Source organism: Amblyomma maculatum, chromosome 1, assembly GCF_055883805.1.
Source record: "Amblyomma maculatum isolate TAMU_Amacu chromosome 1, ASM5588380v1, whole genome shotgun sequence".
In the NCBI taxonomy this organism is placed as follows: domain Eukaryota; kingdom Metazoa; phylum Arthropoda; class Arachnida; order Ixodida; family Ixodidae; genus Amblyomma; species Amblyomma maculatum.
In genome coordinates, this window is record NC_139344.1 from 298382916 (window position 1) to 298407402 (window position 24487).

Genomic DNA, 24487 nt, shown 5'->3' on the forward strand with positions numbered 1-24487 from the left:
CTGTATGAAGAGATTGCTGAGACAACGCGGCCAGAATACCACATATGATGGGTTCAGTCATTTTATCAGTTTTGCACAAATACCGTCCGGCCCTGGCGTCGAGTTAGGAGCGAGACGATCGATGGCAGGTGTAATTCCTTTGGAGGTGATAATAATATCGTCCATAACGGACCTCAGGTTGTCGCAGGTTAAATTGAATAGCAGTGGATCCTCATGCGTGAATATAGAAGCAAAATATGAATTGAATACAGCTGTCGGCTTTGATGGGGACAGGAGTCTGTCGTCTTTATTAATTTCTATGACGTTAGGCGAATGCTCTGGATTGATTTCTTTCCAAACTTTTTGCTGTCATTTATTAATAAGCTAGATATTTCATCATCTGCCTTGATTTGAAGTTTACATCATTTGGACTGCCTTTTATAGCTATGCCAATTGCCATCAGAGTCGGTCAGGTTTGCTTTTGATTTCTTTATTATTGCAACGTTTCACACGGGGAACCTCGAGTTCTGAGTGAATGTAGCTATGGCGAGTTTTGGAGCATGCGTCAGCTGAGTGAGCTTCGTTTTGATGATGCTCCAGTTTTCATTTGTACTGCAGAAACTGATGAAAAAGTTGACAATTCACTTGAGCATTGCATCCGCGTTCGCTCTTTTCAAGACCAATATAATTTTTTCGCCTCTTCTGGTTTTATTGATTTTGAAGAAAATTTACCATGCAACACATTGTGATCCCCGATACAATCCAGTACTCGTAGAAAAATGTCATTTGGCTCTGTTGTGAGGATAAGATGTCGCCGCGTGTCGGAACAGTAATCACTTGGCTTAAACGAAACAAATAAAGTATATTTATAAATTCTTGGCACTCATACTTGTTTGCTTTTCCGACTGGTCTGTGCACCCGCCAGTTGTTTCTAGGGTAAATAAATTCGCCAGCCAAAATAATAGGAGAGTTGCGATATTTGTTTTGCACACTAATCAGTGAAATATATAGGTTCTCTGTGAAGCTACGGTAGCAGACACAGCAAGCTCATCGTAAGTTCGCCAAAACGCACACAAGAAAGGCAACGCCACTGCTTCATTGAAGGACAAACACGTACGCACAAGAAACTTGATCGTGATTCAAGGTTGATATAATACCGCGCGGGGGAAGTAGATATCGACGCATCACCGACACATATGCTCGCTTTCTTATCAATAAAAAAATTCCTCATTTAACTCCCTAGCTTTTGTGTCTACTTCTTGACAGAATCCGCCCACCAGAAAGCCACGGCTCACAAGAGCGTGACGGGCAAGACCTTATACGTTTCGCTAAATTCGCTCATTAACAAAGCGCTCAGTTTGTCCAACATAAGAACGGCCACACGAGAGGGCGATTTCATACACCACCCTTTCAGTGCACTTCATAAACTGTCTCCCGTGCTTAGTTCTACCCCCAAAATTCCTTCCTTTTTCCATGCGTGAGCAAATGTTTCCGAGCTTACTAGGCACGGAAAAGACAAGCAGCACACTATGCCGGCTCGCAATCTGGAAACTGATGAAATTGTGAGCCAATTTGTGTCTGTAGGGCACCATCACAGGTCTCTTTACCTCTTGGAGGAACGTCTTTCCCCGCTCTCACTGCCTTTTCTTTCAGGAGGCTAAAAGGAGGCTTCATTTTCTGCAGGAGGACAAAAGCGAATTGAAGCGTTTTTGATCGATTAGAAAGCGACCATGTGTGTCAGTCATACGTCGACATCTCTGTACAAGGCCGAGACGAACTACTTCATCTGCACGGTATCATATCAACCTTGAATCACGATGATGTTCCTTGCGTGTAGGACGACTATATATTATGTATGTGGATCGAGAGCTTCCGGACGTGCAAGGGTTTCGCAGGGGCAGAGGAACTAGAGACCAAATTGCCAACCTTCGCTGGATCATGGAAAAAGCAAGAGAGTTCCAGAAACCCATATTCTTCTGCTTTATTGATTATGCGAAAGCGTTTGACTGCGTAGATCACAGCAGATTGTGGCAAGCTCTCCAAGAGATGGGAGTTCCAATTCACCTCATCTGTCTCCTCAGGAACCTGTATGAAGGACAAGAGGCCACAGTCAGAACTGGGCATGGTCTTACTGCTTGGTTTCCGATTGAGAAAGGAGTGAAGCATTGAAGCATGAAGGTTGTTTTTGACTGCGATCACTACTCCCCCCCCCCCTTGTGACAGAGACCTGTGTTTCCTAAATACGCAAAAGTTTTCTGAAAAACACAGTTAATTGTTTTCTACGTCAGAGGAGAGCCAAGTTTTGTGCCTAGTATTAAGTCCGCCGAACAAGATTCGATGAATGTACAGGGTCGTCCACTTCTAGCTAGAACACGGTCACTGCTTTTAAAGCAACATTGTATCTGACGCAGGCAGATATCGATGCAAAGCGATGCAAGCACACAGAGACACGGATGTGCTGCTTCACATGGCCAGCCACTTGAGATTACTGCGTGGCCGGGTCGGATGCAATGACACCTTGAAAGCAGTGACCGTGTTCTAGCTAGAAGTGGACGAGGCTGTACAGCATTTGTCAAACGTTTAGAGCCCAGAGGGTTATCTTTTAAGCCGATCATTATGAATTCCTTAGCAATCCTGGAGGTCCTAGCCATTGGAGAGGTTAGAAAGAAAAATCTTCTTGCCTTCAGCAAGTTTGGAAACCTAGGATGCATTACGGGCCACATAGTACGACTCAGAAGTAGACCCCTTGGGCTCTAAACCGTCGACAAAGGGTGCACATAGCAGATCTTGTTTGTGATAGAGACTGCGAATATTGGATACTATTGTTAAGTTTATTTACAGGGGTGACTAAACCTTAGCCTGGTGTTTTCATTGAAAGATGGTGAGCTGCTTCTTTCTCACCCTTCCTTCTTCTCCCCTCAGCGTTACCTGATAATATGAAAGAAAACTTTTAAACAGGCAAGCACTGGGGGTAAAGCCACATCTGTTGAGGCCACATCTTTTGAAGCTGCTATGGGCGAAGGTGACACCGAGGACGAAAGCACAGTATGCTTAGCCCGTTCCGCAAGGCATATCACTTGATTAGCCGATACATCGAAAGTGTATAATTTGTTGCCGACTATAACTGTACGAAAAAACAGTTTAAACTTTTCCCCATCCGATAATTTAGTGTGTGCAGTCTCGAAGCTTCTTTCTAACCAAATTAGATGTTTGGTGAAAAGTCTTCATCAATCCAGGTTGGAGGGGAGACCAGATCTATAGTTTGAATGCATTTTTTTAGAACACTGGCTTTGTATTTGAGGTTGAGGAATTTTTCAATAACGGGCCGTCCTTGGTCAGTGGTGTGCCGGCCTAACCTGTGAGCGCGTTCTGTTTCACTCGCCTCTTTGCCAAAATGTGTTTTTAGAAATTTTTGTGATATACTTTTCTGTGTTTTGTTGATTTTCAAGGGATTCCTCAAGGAAACCCTTAAATATCAAGTTATTTCGCCGCATTCGGTTGTTTAGGTCATCTGGTACTAAATTGATGCGCTCGAATTGCTTAGACAACTTACTTTTCAGATGTGCTTGAGATTCCTCGTATGCAGTTGGGACGCTAGTTACGTCTGCGCGCAATGCGTTAGCATCGGATTGTCTTCTAGTCCGGTAGGTCGTCGCTTTATCTCAGTTACGTTAGACAATGTATTTCAGCTTATTAGACGTGCCTTTTTGAAACTTGTCGGCTGAGGTCGAGACCTTTGTCTATCTTGTCTGGACCAAGGTTCATCTCTACGTCAACTGCACACATCATCAAATGCGCAACACAAAAAAGAACACCAGTGAGGCGGCAACGAAGTCGGTTAAGCGGAAGAGGCCTAAGCCATACTTGAAAGCTGAGAATAACTCTTAGCTCTCCTGCGTATAACAAAACGCCCTATACAAGCACGATACTCACTGGGATCAGTAACGATGTTCGATAACGGTCGTTTTTCAGCCAGACTGACGACATGATATCAACAAAATACAGAGATGAAAGCACACTTAGAACGAAGAAACAAAGTTCATTGGTCGCAAACGTATGGCCGCAAATCCCGCTAAAAAGCCCATGACCTGTCTTCGTTTAGACGCTTTGGTGGCTCTTCAGATGTTGGTGTCGTCATGTGCGTGGAAGCATCCGGCGATGATGACTACGACGCAGGCACATGGCACTCTTTGGTGGGGAAATCTCGTAATCGCCTTATATGCAGCAGCCAGCTGGAACCAAAAACTTGTCGGTCCTAGAACGAAGAAACAATGTTCGTTGGTTGCAAGCGTATGGCCGCAAATCCCGCTGAAAAGCCATTAACGTGTATTTTTCTAGACGGTCTGGTGGCTGTGGCATTATCGCTACTTGTGTGATAGTAGCTATCTTAACAAGTGCACGTGTACGTTGGTAATGCCAGGCGCATGCGTGAGATACTCAGCGTCTGTATATATATATATATATATATATATATATATATATATATATATATATATATATATATATATATATATATATATATATATTGTCATGTCGCGATAAACGGGGGGTTGTTCACTGCAGCCTGGTACAGGGGCGGCCACGCACAGACCCCCTCTGATGCGTCGTCCATCGAACTCCACATGGCGTCAGAAGTGGTTGTGCGGGTTGTACTGGACCCGCGGTAGTTGTAAGGCTACCGCTTGTGGCAGGCCGCCAGCATCATCGTTACCAGTCCGAATAACAGCAACGAAAAATGGCGCAAGAAACGAAGGTTACCTCCCAGCCTTTCCTAGTGCAGCCGCCAGCGAGCTTCACCTTTGACAAGACGTCTGAATGGCCTGAGGGGTATGCGCCTGCGCGTCTGGTTGTATATAACGCTTGTGTGCGTCGAAACATAAACAGTTGTGAATGAGCGCTGTGTTCGTCCCTATAGCCTTCCTTCTTCTTCTTTCCTTTGACCGTGTGCCTTTGCGCTGAAAACTATGTCCTTAAATCTAGAATACCAACTAGCCCAGCAACTAACTCTACTGAAGAATTCGATGACTACCGATTCGCCTCGGAACATAACGAGCGAACTCAAGGCGCTCAGGTGCGCACTTTGCTGTACACGATGGGACGACAGGCACGCAATATTTTCAAGACTTTCAGCTTGTCTAAGGAAGACTCGAAAAAATACGACGTGGTGAAGGAACGGTTCGATACCCATTTTGTTGCCACGCGGAACCTAGTCTACGAAAGCGCGTGCTTCCATCGCCGCCACTAAGGACCAGGGGAGTTCGTAGATCAGTATGTTGCGGAGTTACATATGCTGGCCGATAGATGCGACTGCAGGGAGATGAAAGAGCGTATGATTCTCGACCGCTTTGTAGTTGGAATACGAGACGTAAAGTTGTCAGAAGCTCTTCAAATGGATGCGGCGCTGACTCTAGAAAGTGCTCTCACCAAGGCACGCCTGAAAGAAGCTGTGCAACAGCAACAGCAGGATCTTCGCAACAGCGTGGACCGTGATGGTTCCCTGACGAGCGCTGAAGTCGACACTGTTCATAGGCGGACACCGAACCAGAAACATCCGGAGCACCTGAAGTGTGCAGCTTGCGGTAGGGGTCCTCATTCCAGGTTGTCGTGCCCTGCCAGGAGAGCGCTGTGCTACGCGTGTCAGCGCCGGGGACACTTCGCGGCTGTCTGCTCACAGACACACTGGACCACGGAACCCGAAGTACGGCATTTGGAGGTAGGAGTCCACAGTCCTTTGGGTGAGCATCCGAACAGGAACTCTGGGATGTTTTCCGTGGGGAATTCGTCTGCGACATCAGCAAAAGCACGCTTTGTTCAGATTGTTATTAATGGTGCAGCTGTTTCGGCCAAAGTTGACATGGGAGCCGAGGTAAATGTGGTGCTAAGGTCATATACAGCGTTGCCTAAGGTACTAAAGTCTACTGATGCTATCTTGATGGCACCAGGCGGTGACCGGTTAGACGTTGAGGGAATGTTTACTGCCGACAATCTGTGGAAACATGCTTCGGTTAGACAGGATCTTTTCGTTGTCAATTTGGTGTGCAATGTGATTCTCGGCTTACCGGCAATAGCAGCGTTGGGAATAGTGAAGTTTGTGGGTGAGGCATCAGTTCACCAGGTAGTGCAGACACGATTTAGATCCTTGTTCCGTGATCTGGGGACCATGAAAGGCGAATACTGTATTCGTCTTAAGCCAGACGCTGTGCCTTATGCCATTCACACTGGTCGTCGCATACACATCCCACTGCGAGACGGGGTAAAACAATAGCTGGAAGAGATGGAAAAGAATAGGGTCATTCGTAAAGTTCAAGGGTGTACGGAGTAGTGTGTTGGCATAGTGCCCGTCTTGAAGCCGTCAGGCCAAGTGCAAATATGCGTTGACCTGACTCAATTAAACAAATCGGTGCAACGTGAACGGTTTGTGCTCCCCACTGTGGACGAGACACTCGGGTTGCTCAGTGGGGCAGTTAGGTTTTCCAAACTCGACGCAAACTCTGGTTTCCACCAAGTGAGGTTAGCAAAGGAATGTCAACTGCTCACAACTTTCATTACTCCATTTGGCCGTTATTGCTGTGAGCGGCTACCATTTGGCATATCTTCGGCTCCGGAGTATTTTTAAAAACAAATGTGTGAGATCCTTGATGGAATTCCGGGAGTAGTGAACTTAATGGACGATATCCTTGTCTTCGGTTCTACTCAGAAGGAACACGACGAACGCTTGTTGTGCACTTTAGAACGCTTGGCAGAAAATGGCGTGACCCTAAACAAAGAAAAAATGCCAGTTCAGTGCAAACGAGCTTTGTTTTCTGGGGTGCCGCGTGAGCCAAGATGGCATACGCCCAGATCCAGCGAAGGTTCGCGCAATTGCATATTTAAAGCCGCCAAAGAACGTTGAAGAAATGCGCAGATTTTTAAGCATTGCTATTCATTGTTCCAGATTTATTCCAGAATTGGCTGAACAAACGACGCCTTTGCGTCAACTGCTGCAAAAGAACACGGAGTGGGTCTGTACAGAGCCTCAGCAGATAGCTTTTGATGGCGTCAAGACTGCTATCTGCTCAGATAGGTGTATGGCTAAGTTTGATGCCCAACGTCCAACGATTATTTCTGCAGATGCTTCGTCGTACGGCTTAGGACCAGTTTTACTGTAAGTGCAGCCAAATAAAGAAAAGCGGCCGGTTGCTTTTCTATCAAGATCATTGACACCAACTGAGATGCGCTATGCGCAAATCTAAAAGGAGACTGGCTATAACATGGGCCGCATAACGTCTCGAAAGCTTTGCGCGTGGACTGCACATTACGGTAGAAACAGACCGCTGGTTGCTTTGCTAGGAAAGACGCCACTTGATCTGGTTCCGCCTCGCATTCAAATGTTTAGAATGCGGCTAATGCGGTTCAGTTTTGAGGTGCAATATGTCCCGGGGAAAAACCTGGACATAGCGGATGCACCCTCCAAAGCGCTAGGACCAGGCCAAAAGACTTTCTTTCGGTGGATGAAATCAACTGTTATGTTGCTGGCACGTTATCGGAGTTGAGAGAGTCAGAGCACTTCCGCTTAGTAGCCGAATAACAGGCGAAGGACGAGACTTGTACGTTGTGTCGCTATGTCGCTATGTCTGAGAGGGCTGGCCTATTCTACCTTTGTTATCAGCTGTTTTGAGGCCCTATTGGCAGGATCGTGCCGTTTTGAGTGTGTGCAAAGGTGTTATCTTGCAGGGCACCCGCATGCTGGTGCCGCGCTGCCTTAGAAGCAGAATGTTAAAGCTGCTTCATGAGGTCCACCAGGGTGTGGTAAGGTATAGAGAAAGGGCAAGAGATTCGGTTTGGTGGCCAGGTTTAAGCGCTTAGCTTGCGACATTCATTAGAAACTGTCGCACGTGCTCCCAATTTCGCGTCCAGCCGTGCGAGCCGATGATCCCGACTGAAACGCCTTTTCGGCCTTGGCAAAGCGTTGCGGCAGATATCTGTCATGTGAAAGGCTGTAACTACTTGCTCATAGTTGATTACCTATCTTGATTTCCGGAGTTGTCTGCTGACCTCTCTTAGCAGTGCTGAAGTTATTTATCATATCACGAAGGTGTTTTCGACGCACGGCATCCCGGAAAAGCTGGTAACCGATAATGGTGCTCAATTTGCGAGCCAGGAGTTTAATCAGTTCGCGAAAGATTATGGGTTCAAACATGTGACGTGTAGCCTGGATATCCGCAGTCAAACGGGGAGGTAGAAAGAATGGTAAAAACTATGAAAGAGCTGTTGCTAAAATCGGATGACTTACATCTGGCTTTGTTAGCGTACAGGGACAAGCCGGGACCCCTAGAAAAAACGCCAGCAGAGCTACTCATGGGGCGGCGGCTTCGCACTACTTTGCCTCTCCACCCAAAGAAATTGGCCCCCAAGACACCCAATCTCAAAGAAGCACGGGACAAAGATACCGATTTCAGGGAAGGTCAGCGACAAAATTATGATCGTCGGCATGCTGCCCGTCACCTTTTCCCGTTGCTTCCAGGTGATTCGGTTTGGTTTTGTGATAGGCAGCTGCTGATGTGTTACTCCTGGGAAGGAGTACTTTATAAATAAAATAAGAATAAGAATGCACTTTGTATTTGTGTAGGTGTATGGCTCTATTCAAATACACGATTTTTAAACGCCGTAAATTCACTTCCATCATTTCAATTGTTTATCACAAGTGTGCTTTAGTGACACTATGCTTTAGCATTTCATCAATTACATTTCATTGGTACAGACAGCTGCGAAAATGCATTAAAGCCTAAAATGTAGCACTGAAAGTCTGCGGCACATGATCATACACATTATGCTCCACACCAAATTTTTAGCAGTGCCTAAAAACTTTTTTTAGCAGTGCCTTTATACGCGCTGAGTAGCTGTCAGAATTTAGTAGCTCTTGGAATTGTAAATAAAAAGCTTTGCTGGCGTAGCCGTCTGCTTGAACACAAATTAAGCTATGAACCTATAGCATTCTAGACAAAGTGCCCCCTCAGCTTTTCTCCCATTCTCAATGCTGTATAAGAATACAGTGTTGGTACGGCCACCTGCATAACTGCATCCCATGAAGGCAGATTACAGCATTCCGCGTCATGAGCAGCACTGAGCGCCGCGTTGAACACCAAGCTGCCGTGTGAAGTGCACTGCACCACTTAAAACTGGCTCGACCAAAAGCAGACACACATTGACTTATTCTGCAAAAAATCATGGCAGGGGTGCACTTCCCATCATAAAATATAATTAAAATCGGCCAAAATCTAGCGACGTTTTCAACTGCATGCAAACCCTGAAATAAAAACATTACTCGGGATATTGTTCATATCTTTGATTTCTTCCAGGAATTAATTTCTTCCAGGAATTAAATCTTTTCAGCAAAAAAATGTTATCAAAAGCATTGCTCACATATATCATGCATAAAGCCTTACATTCATTCCAGCAAATAAATTTGTTTGGAGCTTCTTGAAACATTTAGTACAAAATTTTGCTAAGTGCTACTCAAACACGAGATTTCTGTCGCCAAATCGGTAGCAACTTCCAGGGCAGCTGTGCACAATGTTTTAGTAAGCTGCCTAGTTTAGGTGCTTGAACTTATATTTTCTATGACCACGAACTGGTTCCTTTGTCAGTTTTCGCTTCTTTGGCTGGCACATAGCTGTCAAGCAAATTTACACGTGTTACTGAACCCTAGTGTTATAGGCCAAAACTATTTCACTCGTTAAGTGTTTTCGATATTGTGCTGAACAATGGTTGCACAGTGTTGAATTCTGGTTTGGTTTTACACTGTTTAACATTCCAAAGCGGAGGAGAGGAGTTTAACATCAAAGGTTATGAGGAACACCGTAGTGAGGGAATAGCAGTTTGTTAAGAAGATGGGTGCAGACGGCATCTGTGTATATAATAGAGTATACAGACTATGATGAACAATGATCATAGACAACTGTTACTACGAGGCATTTGTGCTACTGTAGGGATGCGTTTATTCTAGGGATTTCAGAGAAACTCAGCCATTATGGAGGATCTTGTGGCACGCAATCAGGCGCAATCAGCGCCAAGAGAATGGGCCACTTCATTTTCCAGCACAGCATAGCACCGGTACATGCCAGTAACGGGGATGGTGATGATTTTCACGCTGCACTGCATGAGGTTTTAACCTTGTGGCGCACTGCATACATTAGCCGAGAGCGCCTGAGCAAGTTTCGAATACCATGGTGTTGCTGCATTATTTTACCAATTATGGGGCTGGAAAGACCAACATGATGCACAGGACAAGGTCACCACACGTTTCATTAAGCAGAAGTCAGTCCACTGAGTAGAAAGTGACTTGCTTTTAAAATAAGAATAGGTGAGTCGGAGGCACCCTGTACATGATAAAAATTTAGCTCCAAATTAAGTTATCCATTTTACAGTGCTGCCCTGGGCTCTTAGTCTTCACTCAAGGCTAAAAACAATTAGCTGTGGCTTAGCTTGTGGTTACACCTGGAATTCCGCGAGAGTAATCTGCATGGCTACGCTTAGCTTCGGCTTGAAACTAAGGGCATGGCTATTGCACGTAGTAGTTTACTCTGTTTTCAGCTTTATTTATGCCATGGGGAATCACTTCAGTTATAAGCACCCCTTGCCTCGCGTCGTTGACCATTCTCATTCGAGTGTAGAAGACTTCTAGTGGTATGACATCGACTCTAGGGCACACCGCCGTCACAGCGTTCGAACGAATTTCATGTCCTAGCAACTCGCTGTTGTCGTTCGCCTCTGTCAACTACCGAGTTATCTGTCTTCTTCTTTTTCTTCTTCTTCCTCTTCTTTTCCTTTTTTGTAGCGAGAGTTAAATTGGCCACAGTCTCGCCGTTTCGCCGTGCCTGTCCGAAGAGCTAAGAAGTCGTGGGAGGCGGTAGCGTTCAACTGGCTGGACGTAGGGCTTCCTGACATTACGTTTGGCAGGAGCTGCCAACTCGGGCCTGTCTTTTCATATGAGAGGATGATATAACAATCAGCCTGCCAAAACCCTTAGATTCACGTTATCCTTAGGCCACGCAAACACGTTCATATGGCTCGTTTAAAGCGGGGCTTTATATGTTGGATGGTAGCTTACGCCATCATAATCTAGATTTTGTCCAGTGGAACATATATTATATGGAAACTCCTTTCCTCATCCTAACTCCTGTAATAAAATCCAGTTAGCTATGTAAATGGCAGATTGATTTCCATACCATACATACCATCAGGAGAGCAAATCTGATCAGATATGGAACACCGAAGCAACTATTCTCTTCCTGTCTAAGGTGCCAGAAGAAACATTTGGCTTGAAAATTTGAAGCAGTGAATTTTTAATATCCGATCTGCCAGGAGATATTTTTGGGTTAGCCTTTTAGTTCCACGCTAACATGGGCAAATTTAGCATCACTTTCAATGAGAACCACAGTTTTTTGAGGCCATTTCAACAGTGCCACATAATAAACCTTAGTGCCACTCGCTGCAGATTGCATTCAGCTCTGAGTTTGGCGAACTCACTTCAGTCACTTACTTCCCATGCTGTACTGGAGAGCAGTCAGTCCCTCTCTGTGGAGAAATACCTATAGAGTGACAGTGTAGACTTTTTTTCAGAAAAATTTTAGAACAACGCCAGTGTTGTTGAGCTGTCGGTGCGCAAGCACACTGCCAGCATGACACTGAATCTCCTTAATATCAGACTAAAAATGCAGGTTTACCGGATGCTTCTCTTTAAACAGGTCGGTGCGGGGACTATGTGTGTATCTTGGGGGTTCAGAAACCGTTAACACTGTATCCAATATGTTGACTCAGAGTTCATCATGTCATTGTCAGAAACAATGTGTCACGAATGGATGGGTGTAGCAGCCTTTACTTTGTTTTACGTCCATCGTGCAAAAACCAACTCGCCCATCAGTTCATGATTTCATGTACAGTGTACTTCCTGCAAATGACTCATCTAAATGACACTTTTCTTTCAATTATAGCGCGGCACAATCAATATGGCGCTTCTTTAAGGGAAATAAACTTATTGGAAATAACATTAAATATGCCCATCTTACTCCGTGACGACCGCACCAAATAAGATCGTGAATAAAGCACTGAGGCAGCCTTTCTTGTGGTCGCTGCTACATCAGAAGGCAATCTTGGCTGAGCGATCGAGCTACACGGTATGCACTGTTGAGTTAATCACAGCAAATAAGTTAACAAATGAAACACTCAAACACCTTTCCTCATATCCGCCGCTATATCTAAATGGCAGTGAGCACCACGCCAGGCATACGACACACACAACACTCAGTTAATCACAGCAGATGAGATAAAGAATGGAATACTGAAGCAGTTTTTGTAGTGCTGACTATTGTAACTTAATGCAGTCGGCACAGAGCCCTGCATACGACACACATACCATTCAGTTAATTGCAGGAAATAGGGTAAGTAGTGAAACACTTAAGCAGCTTTTCCCATGGTCACTGCTATATCTGAAGGAAATCCAGCCGAACCGTCTAGACAGCACGCACCACTGAATTAACCATAGCAAATTAGAGCAGTGTTTTGTCAACAGTAGCAAAGTCAGCAGTGGGACAATGTAGTTCCAAAACTTGTAGGAGACTGGTGAATATGTGCTGCCTCTCCAAGTCTTCGAGGGGCTCTACTCCAGACACATCACTTTCGGAGTCCATGTCATCTTAATCGAGATGTATGATGATGGGCTGGACATGTATACTGCCACTTCTGTCTTCCGTAAACTTTTTAGTATCGGTGTCAAGCATGACAGCATTAGCCCAGTGTTCTTCTGTGACCTTGGAGGCTTCTTTTCTAAAGAGAACCTCTACATCTGTCACCTTAAATGTGGCATTCCTGGCTGCCACATCCTGCTTCATCTGAGCCCATATGAGCTCGATTGGATTGAGCTCACAATGGCACGGTGGAAGCTGCAGCACAACGCACCGTACCCTTTCAGCTGCGCTGTCGACGCGATACTTCATGTATTGCTGCTTTACAGAGGCCACTAGGTTCAGAAGCTCTTTTTCAGCATTTTCTGTTGCCAAATATCCCCTTTTAATGACTCCCATTCTGCACTACTTCCTTGCGAGGGGCAGTCGTAGTCACTGCTTCTTCCAACCGCGAGTGGTACGAGACATTGTCGATTACAATAAGACTTCCTTGTCGCAATTTGAAACCACCTCTGGAAGCAGGTGCCGTTCATTTCCTCGGGGTAGTCGCCGGTCTTTTTACCGCGAAAGACTCTAAACAGCAGTCGACCAAGCCGTCCTCGTTGCCGATATGCGTCACGATCAGGTGCTGCACTTTCCTGGCGGCTGCTTCATACCCGTCGTCAGACCATGCATGATGGCATCGCGGAGGGAAGCAACAGTCGGTTTATCAACACAGTCGAGAGAGTATGTCATGTATTCACCCACGTTTCGTCCAGTAAAAATATTATCCGTTCTTCCTTCCTGTACCTCACGATGTTATGCAGGTATCTTTGCTGCCAATCGACGATGTCATCCTGCTAAATCAACCGCGAGTCCCAGCCACTCTTCTCACTCATATCATGGAACAGACGGCACACACTTCACGGCTAAAGGGGAATATCAATCGCCGCTAGCTTTGAAATCGGCGGCAATTTTCTTCACATTTGGGATCTCATTACGGCGAAAAAAAAAAACGATTCACACAAGATTGGAATGCGCACTTCGTGAACACGTCATACATCTCCGTGCGTTGTTCCTTGCCTGCGCTTCGTGGGCGCTTCCGGGAGGGCGTTCTAACTTTTCTATCGTTTTCCTTCACCTCCTTCCTGACATCCATCACCAACCCCCCGCTGACTTTAAGATCAATCATTACTGCGCACGTTTCTTACACGCTACGCTCTGTGGGCTGACACCTCAAGCGAACATGCGCATTTCGGATAATCTCCCGTTCGCAACTGCAGATGATACGGCCACTCTTATTCGTGATGTACCACTTGCGGTGTACCGCTTAGTATACCACTTAACTCTCCACAATCATCACTTGAGAAGGATGAAATGCATTCCGATTTCACCTCGTAGGGCTTCATGGGGGAAAAGAGATGCAGTGAAGCACAGAACGACAAAACAGATTCGTAAATCTCGACAGTGCTGAAATTCACCATCAATATCCGTCGTTTTACCTGTTGTACTCTGATGAGCAAACGACTATTGATAAAATTGAGTAAGGGTATGTAGTTGTGCTTTAACTCACGAAGCATTTAGGAACTACTTTCCAGCACGGACTCACTTGAAGAAACCACATTCCAAGCACTACTTGTAAGTGCAAGGCGGTCGGCCGTAAGGTCGTGGTACAGCTTGAAAGCTATTGCTTGGAGGGGGGGGGGGGGTCTTTTGAGAGCAGGATGCCACTTTTCTTAGACTGTATCCGACTGTATTACGACTACCGCTACCAAATTCAGGTTTTCTTTGATTCAGAGGAAGACCGTAATTTTACATTCAGTATTATGCATGGTGGCAGTTGCTGTCAAAATTGGCCAGAGTTTTGTGGACACCAATTGTTTGCGTTTCTTTTTTTTGCGAGTTGCATAGCTCATCCGAAAATAGTTCATTCGAAACCTGAAGAAAAAGGAGTTAATATCGCAAGGAACGAGGTTCCTGCGATATTGACGCGCTTCTCCTGTTTAGAACTAGAAATAGAAAATAAGGCAGTCTATCCCGTTGTGGGCATGTTTTTTTAGAGGTTTTGATTTCATTAAAATCCATTATAGCAATTTGCAGATGCTATATCGCCACGTCAAAAGTTCTCCAGCACGGTCAGGTGCTCCGCGCCGAGAATCTCGCTGCCGGCGAGCTGCTTTCGAATCGCTATAAGAAATCTAAGCTTGAGTTTGCTCCGCGACGCTACTGCTTGGTTCCTGGCGAAGCGGAAAACCAACGCGCTGCCGCGGCGCAGAGGAGAATGAGGAGGAGACGCGCACAAAGCCGAGAATGAGATGTGCACAAAGCCGGCGCGCCAGTGGGGTCTCTCATTTATGCCTTCTTCCGTTCCTCAGTTGACAAAGAGCATGATTGAAAACATTTGGTTGTCAAAGCAGCACTATGCTAGTCGTCGAGCCATTTCGCGTGTCACAACGTGGGCCCAGCTGCACGTGCGCGACAAGCCGCATGGCATAAGAGGCAGCATCTGGTGTGTCGGAGCTACCGTCGCAGCCGTACTTCGCCGCGCGGTCCGCCCGTGCCGGAGAAGTGACGTCATAACCACAGCCGGCATCAGCTGCGCTTCACGCTCTCCGTTGATTGTGCAGAGAAGTGGTGTGGGTGGTGCATATGTAGCTAGGAGCACGCAGCCAGAATCGACCAACTATGGAGAAGGAGAGCCCGGCCGCTGCTCAGTGCGTAGCCTAAGCTACTCTAAGCTTAGTCATGCAGCTGTTGCTTTCGAAACTCAACAAGGTTTACCGGAGCTAAATCACTGCAAAATCATTAGTGCATAGGACTACTAGCCGCAATCACGAATTTCGCCGATGACTCTCCGAAGCCGCTCACTCTCTAACTTTTCATCATCTTCAAATGAAGAAAGAAAAGTTGGTGACGCGCGCGTCAAGTGGCTCAGCTCTGAGAATTGAGATTGCACAACTAACGCAGAAGCTGCTCTCTCTCTCAGTCCATCTGTTTCTGCGTGACCTTGAAGAGGAGGAAGGGAAAGTGGCGACGCCCGCATCACGTGACTTAACACTGAGGGGACGGAGCAGCCGCATAGATGCACCCATGTAAATAGTGTGCAGTCTAAGGAAGATTCTCAATGCGTATGTGGATCTTTGCTCGGCGAGGCAGTACTCTATTGAGAGTACTGTTCATATAAGAGATGTTCTCAGGAGCCAAATTGTGCACAGTCCGTGGCACGTTCACAATGCCGACGTGGATGTTTACCTTGCAAGGCAGCGGTTTCAGTATCGTTTATATCAAAGAAGTTCTTAGGAGACAAAGTGTGTACAGTCTGTGGTAGGTTAGCTATGCGGACGTGGATGTTTGCCCTGCAAGGCAGTACTTTATTGAAATTATCGTTCATATCAGATATATTCTAAGTACACAAATTGCGCACAGTCTGGGGAAGATTCACAATGCGGGCGTGGATGTTTGCCCTGCAGGCAGTACTTTATTGAGGTTATCGTTTATATTAGATATATTCTCTGGAGACAAAGTGTGCAGTCTATGGAAGATTCTCAATGCGTATGTGGATCTTTGCTCGGCGAGACAGTACTTTATTGAGAGTATCGTTTATATCAGATATATTCTCCTGACTAAACTGTGCACAGTCTGCGGCAGGTTCGCAATGCGGACGTGGATGTTTGCTCGGGGATGCAGTACTCTATAGAAAGTACCGTTTATCAGAGATGTTTTCAGGAGCCAAAGCGTGCATACTTTGTGGAAGAGGAGGGGAAAATATTTTTTTACAATGAAATTATTTGGGAAGGGAGGTGCGTATGGTTGTGGAGCTGAGCGGCAGACCCTATTCCGGGACGCCATTGGCCGCCGCCGCTGTCTGGACCAGGACACGCTCAGCCTCCATGTCCGAGCTGGACAGGGCCGCCTCCCAGCCCTCCCTAGTTGGCTGACTTTTATTTTTGTATTTTGCTGCAGGCCCACACCATGTCGTATAGGTCAGCATACTGTCCGCGGAATTTGCACCCACCCGTGAATGTCGGGTCCACATGTTTTAGTATGGCCGTATTTAGAAAACAACCGGTTTGGAGCCGTCTAAGGTGCCACTCCTCAGATCTTTCGATATCTTTGGCGGGTCCCGGGAGTGCCCTCCTGCAGAGGCGTAAATAATTTGTAATGTCCGCATAAGTTGTGAGCGGGATTGGTATGGTTACCTCGAGGATTGAGCGTTCCTCCCCAGGGGAGGAACGCTCGGGCAGCCGCGGGAGCGGTTCTCGTTTCCCTCCACCCCCTGGTGACCAGGCGCCCATATAACCTGTTTTTACTAATAGCCAAATCTGAATTTTTCGTATATGACAATAATATTCTGTGGGCGAGTGGCGCTATCCTACCCCGCATGTAATTTCGGCAGGCCTGTTGCGAGTCCGACATTATGTATTCTGCGTCGCAGTGGGTGGCGGCCAGTGCAATCGCCACTTCCTCCAACATTAGCGCGTCGTTAGTTTTTACTGAGAGCCCGTTCATCTGCCTTCCTTCGAGCACAACAGCAATGGTGCAGATGTCATCCTCGGTGGGACCCGCTGCATCCACGTAATATGTGCCTGCCTCACTGCCACATTTATTTTGTATAAATTTTGCCCTGGCTTCACGCCTCCCCTGATTGTACTCCCAATTCATGTTTTGAGGAAGCGTCTTAACCGTCAAAGTATTTTTTCGCACTTCCGGGAGGTCCACTCTGTTTTCTGCTGTGGGCAGAAGCCCGAGATTCAGGTCTCGGGGGACTTGCCTGCCGGTGCTGGTCACCGACAGCCTAGCAATTTGGCTTGTTTTGTGGGCCTCAATCAGCTCCCCTATTATATTATGAATCCCAAGTTGGAGCAGGCGCTCCGTAGACACTCTAGCCGGGAGTCCTAGAGCCTTTTTAACCGCCGCCCGAATCATCGCGTAGAACGTCCCGCGGTCGCTCTTCCTCCGATTGAGGTAGGGCGCCACGTACACCACACGACTAATGACGAACGCCTGAACCAGGCGAACGGTTTCTGTTTCAAGAAGTCTACCGTGCTTGCCGGATATCCTACCAAACATCGTACTAATTTGATCGCAGGTGGACTTTAATTTTTTAAGGGCTGTGGCATTGTTACTCCGGTTATCAATTTGTAATCCCAATACCCGAAGTGTGTTAACCTCTGGTATCGGAATGCCGTTTACGTAAATGTGTATGTATTGTCCTTGGTCTTCATGCTTTGCAATGTGCAAAAGTTCTGATTTATTCAGAGCGCACTCTAGACCACACTCCCGAGCGTAGTTTTCTACTACCGAGATGGCCTCTTGGAGGGCCTCCTCCATCTGCCCTAGGTTGCCCCGGGATGACCAGATGGTAATGTCGTCCGCATAGATGGCGTAGCCTCTCTGGGAGGCATATGAGTGTAACGTTAAAGAGCAGCGGAGAGAGAACAGCTCCTTGAGGCGTTCCTCGGGTTCCCATAGAGACAGGTCTGAATTTTTATTGCCCAATCTGATATAAGATTTCTGATTTTCAAAAAGTTGTTTATGTACCTAAATGTTTTCTCGCTGCAATTGGTGGCGCTTAAAATTTTCAGAATTCTAAGTTTAATGGTGTCAAAGGCCCCCTTCAAATCCAGGGCCAAAATAGCCCTGTCTCCTCAACTCCCGAAAGGGGGATCGATGATTTCCCTATTGATTTGTAGCAGTACACTCTGCGCTGATAAATGTGGTCGGAAGCCGAACATAGAGGGCGGCAACAGGTCGTGCTGTTCCAAATAATCGGACAGCCTTTGTATCACTACTGTCTCCATGAGCTTGCCGGCGCAGGACGTGAGAGAGATTGGTTTTAAATTGTGTGTGCTTACCTTTTTGCCTGGCTTTGGGATGAACGTCACTATGGAGGTTGTCCAGTCATTCTGTAGCACTCCCGAGTCCCAGCAATCATTAATGTAGGTCGTAAAATGATGTACAGTTTGATCATTGGGGTAGGCCAGAAGGCCGACCGTTATCTGGTCGTCTCCCGGTGTCGTTCCTCGCCTCATAATTACTCATTAATGCGGTTTTAATTTCTCCAACGGTGAACTCTGCATCTAATTTTGGGTTTTTATCTCCAATGTATGTTCTAAATTTCTCATCTTCGTCTATAGTTGTACACAAGTATCTATCTCTCTTTTAGTTTGTCGGCGAGTGGTTCGTCCGTGTCTTTGAAGTCATTTAGTGCCCGCCTCAAGTTCCTGATCTGTTCGCCTTTGGATTTATTAGGTTCAATGAGGCACCTGAGAAGGCTCCATGTACTTTTCGTGCTGAGTGTGTCTCGGAGGGAATCGCATCTTGATATCCAGTTGGTTTTTGCTAGGCGTATATATTTCCGCCTGCTTGGTTATCGGTGCAATTCTAACTTTAATCTTACGGTTGTGTTTCTGTTTCTTCCATCTCTTAGTAAGAGACCTCCTGGCTTTCCACAAATGTAGGAGGTGGTTGTCTACTGCCGGGGAGTCTTCAGTGGTCTGAAGTTTGCGCGGGAAACGGTTCTTGGTTTGAATTAGCGATTTGGCCCAATCCTCATATTTTGATGCGTCGCCACCGAGCGGGGTCACAACTTCTCTGAACTTTGTCCAATTGATGATGCAAGCATCTCCCTCTCTTTTTGCGAATTTTATTTGAATCTAATGCGATTTTTAGAATGCAGTGATCGCTGTAGAGAGTTTCTTCTGTATTGCGTCATTCGTAATTTTTAGCGTTCCGGACTAGCGAAAGGTCCGGGCACGTGTCTCGGGAGGCGCTATTTCCTATTCTGGTAGAGTACAGCGAGTCCGTGAGCGTGGTTAGTACTGCGTCGGCTATGGCCGCGGATAATTCCTGTCTTTTGCGTCATCCTTATGGTATCCCCATTGGTAGCTGTGATCGTTGAAGTCCCCAACCACCACTAGAGACGATCCGCTAGCTATCCGCATCGCCTTGAGTACGATACCGTCAAAAGTACCGTGGCGTTGTTGCGGCCTGCTATAAATGTTTAAATTAAACGCACGTTTGCTGGACCGTTTGTTTGGTAGGAGTTGAATAAATGTATGCTCAATTTCTTCTCTTAACTGCAAATCTATTGTCACTGCCGTGCACTCTTTGTGCACGAGAATGCAGGTGGACGAATTCGTTTGGTGTGTACTGTATGACCTGAGTATGGCTTCTGTACCTACATCTTGCAAAGCAACTATTTCTGGCTTTATGTCTAACGCTTCTATGTATTGTTGTAGCGTTTTTATATTTCTCCTAAATCCCTGCAATTCCACTGCAGGGATTTAGGAGAATTTGTAATTTTTGTTTGTCGCGTTTAGCCACGTTGAGTGAGTGCTATGTGGACAGTGCTTTGTGGCCGAACCCTTTTGACGTTCCTCCTCTATTTTGCGTTTGCTGCTCTTTTTCCCGAATCATTTTTGCTCGAGGGCCTACCGCCATTTCCTGCAACCTCCGGTCGATTTTGATTTCGTACGACTGGAGCTTGTAGAGAATCGGTTCAACCGAGGCTTGAATGCACTTTTTGACAACCTCCTGAATGTATTGTTCTATATTTAATTTCATTTCCCAAATTTCTCTTTCTATTTACGCTCGATCTTTTGTTCTAGAGTTTGTTCTATCTAGATTTTTCGCGCTTTGATCTTCTGTTCTAAGCTTTCCTCAATTTGAGCCAACCTCTCTTCAAATTTCTGTTCCAGTCTCGCTCCTAGTTTCTTATTTTCCTCTGTAATGATTTCTCTAACCTCCTGCTCAGTTAGAAAACTAAATTTGTGGTCGTTCGCCTTATTTTGCGCTGGCGAGGTGGAAAGGTTCGAACATTCCTCTTCCATCTCCTCTTCCGAAGAAGAGGCGACAGTCGCTATGGGTTTGTTACACAGGCTACTTATGGCGTTCAGAGCTTCATTTAACTTTTGCAAATCCTGATTTATTTTCAAATTTTTGCCCTAAATATTTGATCAGACAACGAGAGAGGGGGGTTGGGGGGAATAGCGACTCTAGCCCAGCTAACCTTGTCGTTGGCGGTGGCATTGGCTACGGCGGCAGCAGCAGCCGGCGTCCCCTGGCTGTTTCTGTTCATAGCTGCTGGACACTTGCCTTCTCCTTTCAGTCCGGCAAGTGGGGGAGTATTCTTCAGTTGGTTGCCGCTGTTGTCTCGGTTGAACTTGCGCCCTCCTCTAGCAGCAGCGCCGGTAGAGTTGCGGTTAGGATATCTGTATTTTCTGACGCACTCCTTAGAGCCCGTGAGGTGGGACTCTCCGCAAACTAGCAACTGAGGTTTGCATTCACGTCCATCTTCTAGACGTCTTGCAGAAGGCATGGCAGCGGTATGTTTCAGGATTCGGGCAAACGTCTGCCCTGTGTCCGATGATGCCGCATCGGGGGCAGGCTAAGGTAATCTTCCAGTAGAGACGCAGCGGAATGGCTTCGCCCCAGTAGAACACGTGGAAAGGAACTGTGCGTCCCTCGAACGTAAGCATTCATGCGTTGGACGTGCCTAGTTTGCGCACGCCGACAACTTTGGCCTCGGGGGAGTGGTTGGCTTCGGAAATGCATTTGTCTGTAACGCGGGGGTCCACCCGGATAACCCCACAGCAAGAGCCTTCGGTTGGTTTGAGATGAGTTTGAACCGCACATTTCTTACCGTCAATGGTCAAGCTTTCTATAGCGAGCACTTGCCCTATGTAAAGAGGATTCTGGACGCCTATTATTACGATGTTTTAATCCCAGGCAGGCCAGATGGATAGCTCCTTCGTAGCTTGAGGGGATTCCTGTTGGTGTTTAAACGGCTTCTCCAATTTTGTTGCTTCCTTTGTAGTCTACTAAGTTGAGCGTGTCCCTAGACTTGAGTATAACTACGGATTATTCTCTCCCAAACTTTGTCACGACCGCCGGCTTTCATTGCTGGCGAGATGGCGACACCGGTTGCTGCTGCACGGACGCGGCAGGACAACTGCCAGCGTTCCCACCGACACAGCGCAGCAACTCTCGGTTCGTGACTTCGATCTTTTTCTTCCACTTCTTCTTGATGTTGTGTTCGGTAAAATCGTCAAAAAAGGCGTGTTTTTGCTTCGCAGACTGGATTTCCACCACTTAGATGGATTCCGGGTTGTAGCCCCTCGCAGTCGTCATTTGCGTCGATGAGTTGGCTTACACCGGGCTAGGCCTAAAAGGCCTAGCTTGGCCGTCGCAAGTGATGAACAAGAGAAGCCCCGCAAAGTGCCAAAAATTGGCCCACCTGGTTAGGGATAGTATCCACGGGTAAAAGATGATTTCACAAATCTCCAGCTGTGAGCATTCACTGTGCGGACGTGGATGATTTCCCTGCAAAGCAGTACTTTATTGAGAGTATCGTTTATGTCAGATGTATTCTCGGCAGACAGTGTGCACAGCCTGTGGCAGGTTTGCAATGTGGAAGTGGAGGTTTGCCCTGCAAGGCAGTACTTTATTGAGAGTATCGTTTATGTCAGATGTATTCTCGGCAGACAGTGTGCACAGCCTGTGGCAGGTTTGCAATGTGGAAGTGGAGGTTTGCCCTGCAAGGCAGTACTTTATTGAGAGTATCGTTTATGTCAGATGTATTCTCGGGAGACAAAGTGTGCACAGCCTGTGGCAGGTTTGCAATGTGGAAGTGGAGGTTTGCCCTGCAAGGCAGTACTTTATTGAGAGTATCGTTTATGTCAGATGTATTCTCGGGAGACAAAGTGTGCACAGCCTGTGGCAGGTTTGCAATGTGGAAGTGGAGGTTTGCCCTGCAAGGCAGTACTTCATTAAGAGTATCGTTTATGTCAGATGTATTCTCGGGAGACAAAGTGTGCACAGTCTGTGGCAGGTTTGCAATGTGGAAGTGGAGGTTTGCCCTGCAAGGCAGTACTTTATTGAGAGTATCGTTTATGTCAGATGTATTCTCGGGAGACAAAGTGTGCACAGCCTGTGGCAGGTTTGCAATGTGGAAGTGGAGGTTTGCCCTGCAAGGCAGTACTTTATTGAGAGTATCGTTTATGTCAGATGTATTCTCGGCAGACAAAGTGTGCACAGCCTGTGGCAGGTTTGCAATGTGGAAGTGGAGGTTTGCCTTGCAAGGCAGTACTTTATTGAGAGTATCGTTTATGTCAGATGTATTCTCGGGAGACAAAGTGTGCACAGCCTGTGGCAGGTTTGCAATGTGGAAGTGGAGGTTTGCCCTGCAAGGCAGTACTTTATTGAGAGTATCGTTTATGTCAGATGTATTCTCGGGAGACAAAGTGTGCACAGCCTGTGGCAGGTTTGCAATGTGGAAGTGGAGGTTTGCCCTGCAAGGCAGTACTTTATTGAGAGTATCGTTTATGTCAGATGTATTCTCGGCAGACAAAGTGTGCACAGCCTGTGGCAGGTTTGCAATGTGGAAGTGGAGGTTTGCCTTGCAAGGCAGTACTTTATTGAGAGTATCGTTTATGTCAGATGTATTCTCGGGAGACAAAGTGTGCACAGCCTGTGGCAGGTTTGCAATGTGGAAGTGGAGGTTTGCCCTGCAAGGCAGTACTTTATTGAGAGTATCGTTTATGTCAGATGTATTCTCGGGAGACAAAGTGTGCACAGCCTGTGGCAGGTTTGCAATGTGGAAGTGGAGGTTTGCCCTTCAAGGCAGTACTTTATTGAGAGTATCGTTTATGTCAGATGTATTCTCGGCAGACAAAGTGTGCACAGCCTGTGGCAGGTTTGCAATGTGGAAGTGGAGGTTTGCCATGCAAGGCAGTACTTTATTAAGAGTATCGTTTATGTCAGATGTATTCTCGGGAGACAAAGTGTGCACAGTCTGTGGCAGGTTTGCAATGTGGAAGTGGATGTTTGCGCTGCAAGGCAGCACTTTATTGAGAGTATCGTTTATGTCAGATCTATTCTCGGGAGACAAAGTGTGCACAGTCTGTGGCAGGTTTGCAATGTGGAAGTTGATGTTTGCCCTGTAAGGCAGCACTTTATTGAGAGTATCGTTTATGTCAGTGTCACCCGTTAATAATTAGGGGATTATTAACGATGCGCCCTTAATGGTGCGCACACTCCCAGACACCCTTAGAGTGAGTGGGGGTAGCTGTTCCGATCGCAAAGGAGCTGCCCTCGACCTGCGTGAAAGCTCAGCCGGAATACAACTACCTTGTAGTGACAGAAGGGGGTGGTCGTTTGGTGCCCAGCTGTCGCCGGTTCAAGCCAGAGTAAAGTTCGGAGTCAGAAGTAACAAACAAAACACAATTTATGCACAGCAAGAGACGATACAAAGGAATACACAAGAACACTTGCAATGCACAGACGAGAGGTTCACAGAATAACAAACGCTAAGCATGCAACTACGGAGTGATTCAAAAACTCGGAGGCTTTACAACACAGATCAAACACGAGAGAGGCACAAGAACAAACACCTAATTATTCACCGGGCACTGTTACAGTCCGTCGCCTGGAGAGTCACGATGTGGCCGCCATGCAAGACGAGCGCCGCTCCCTCGCAGGTCCGTGGGCTTGTCAGCAGCGGGTGATCCCCGGGAGTCCAGTCGAAGCACAGGCGAACACGCCGCAACCACTGACTGACTGACTGACTGACTACACAAGCGGCGTGGTGTCTTTAAATAGGGCGCGCCGCGTCTGTCTGTTAACACGCGCCAAAGCTAGCGCGCACACACACTTAGTTTCGCTGGTTAGAGCGCTCCCTTCTCCTCAAGTCGAGCCGCGCGTCGTCATTGGCTAGGTCCCATAGAAGGTTCTGGAGTTTTCTGGCATATTCCAGCTTGATGAGTCAGCGTGATCGCCGGGTGATGGGAAAGTGGGCGGCGGCGACGCGTACAAAGCTGGTGGGTGGTCAACAGCCCAAGAGGAAGACGGGGCTTCTCAATGGGTGT

The 24487-nt window shown here is 46.8% G+C and overlaps 1 protein-coding gene and 1 pseudogene across 1 annotated transcript in view; both read left to right on the plus strand.

Annotated features, from left to right (window-relative positions):
• The window catches only part of LOC146206869 (uncharacterized), a 155362-nt gene that overhangs the window by 31547 nt on the left and 99328 nt on the right, over nucleotides 1-24487 (plus strand). The window lies entirely within an intron of this gene.
• LOC146206870 (uncharacterized) overlaps nucleotides 4715-24487 on the plus strand; it is a 35626-nt pseudogene continuing 15853 nt past the window's right edge.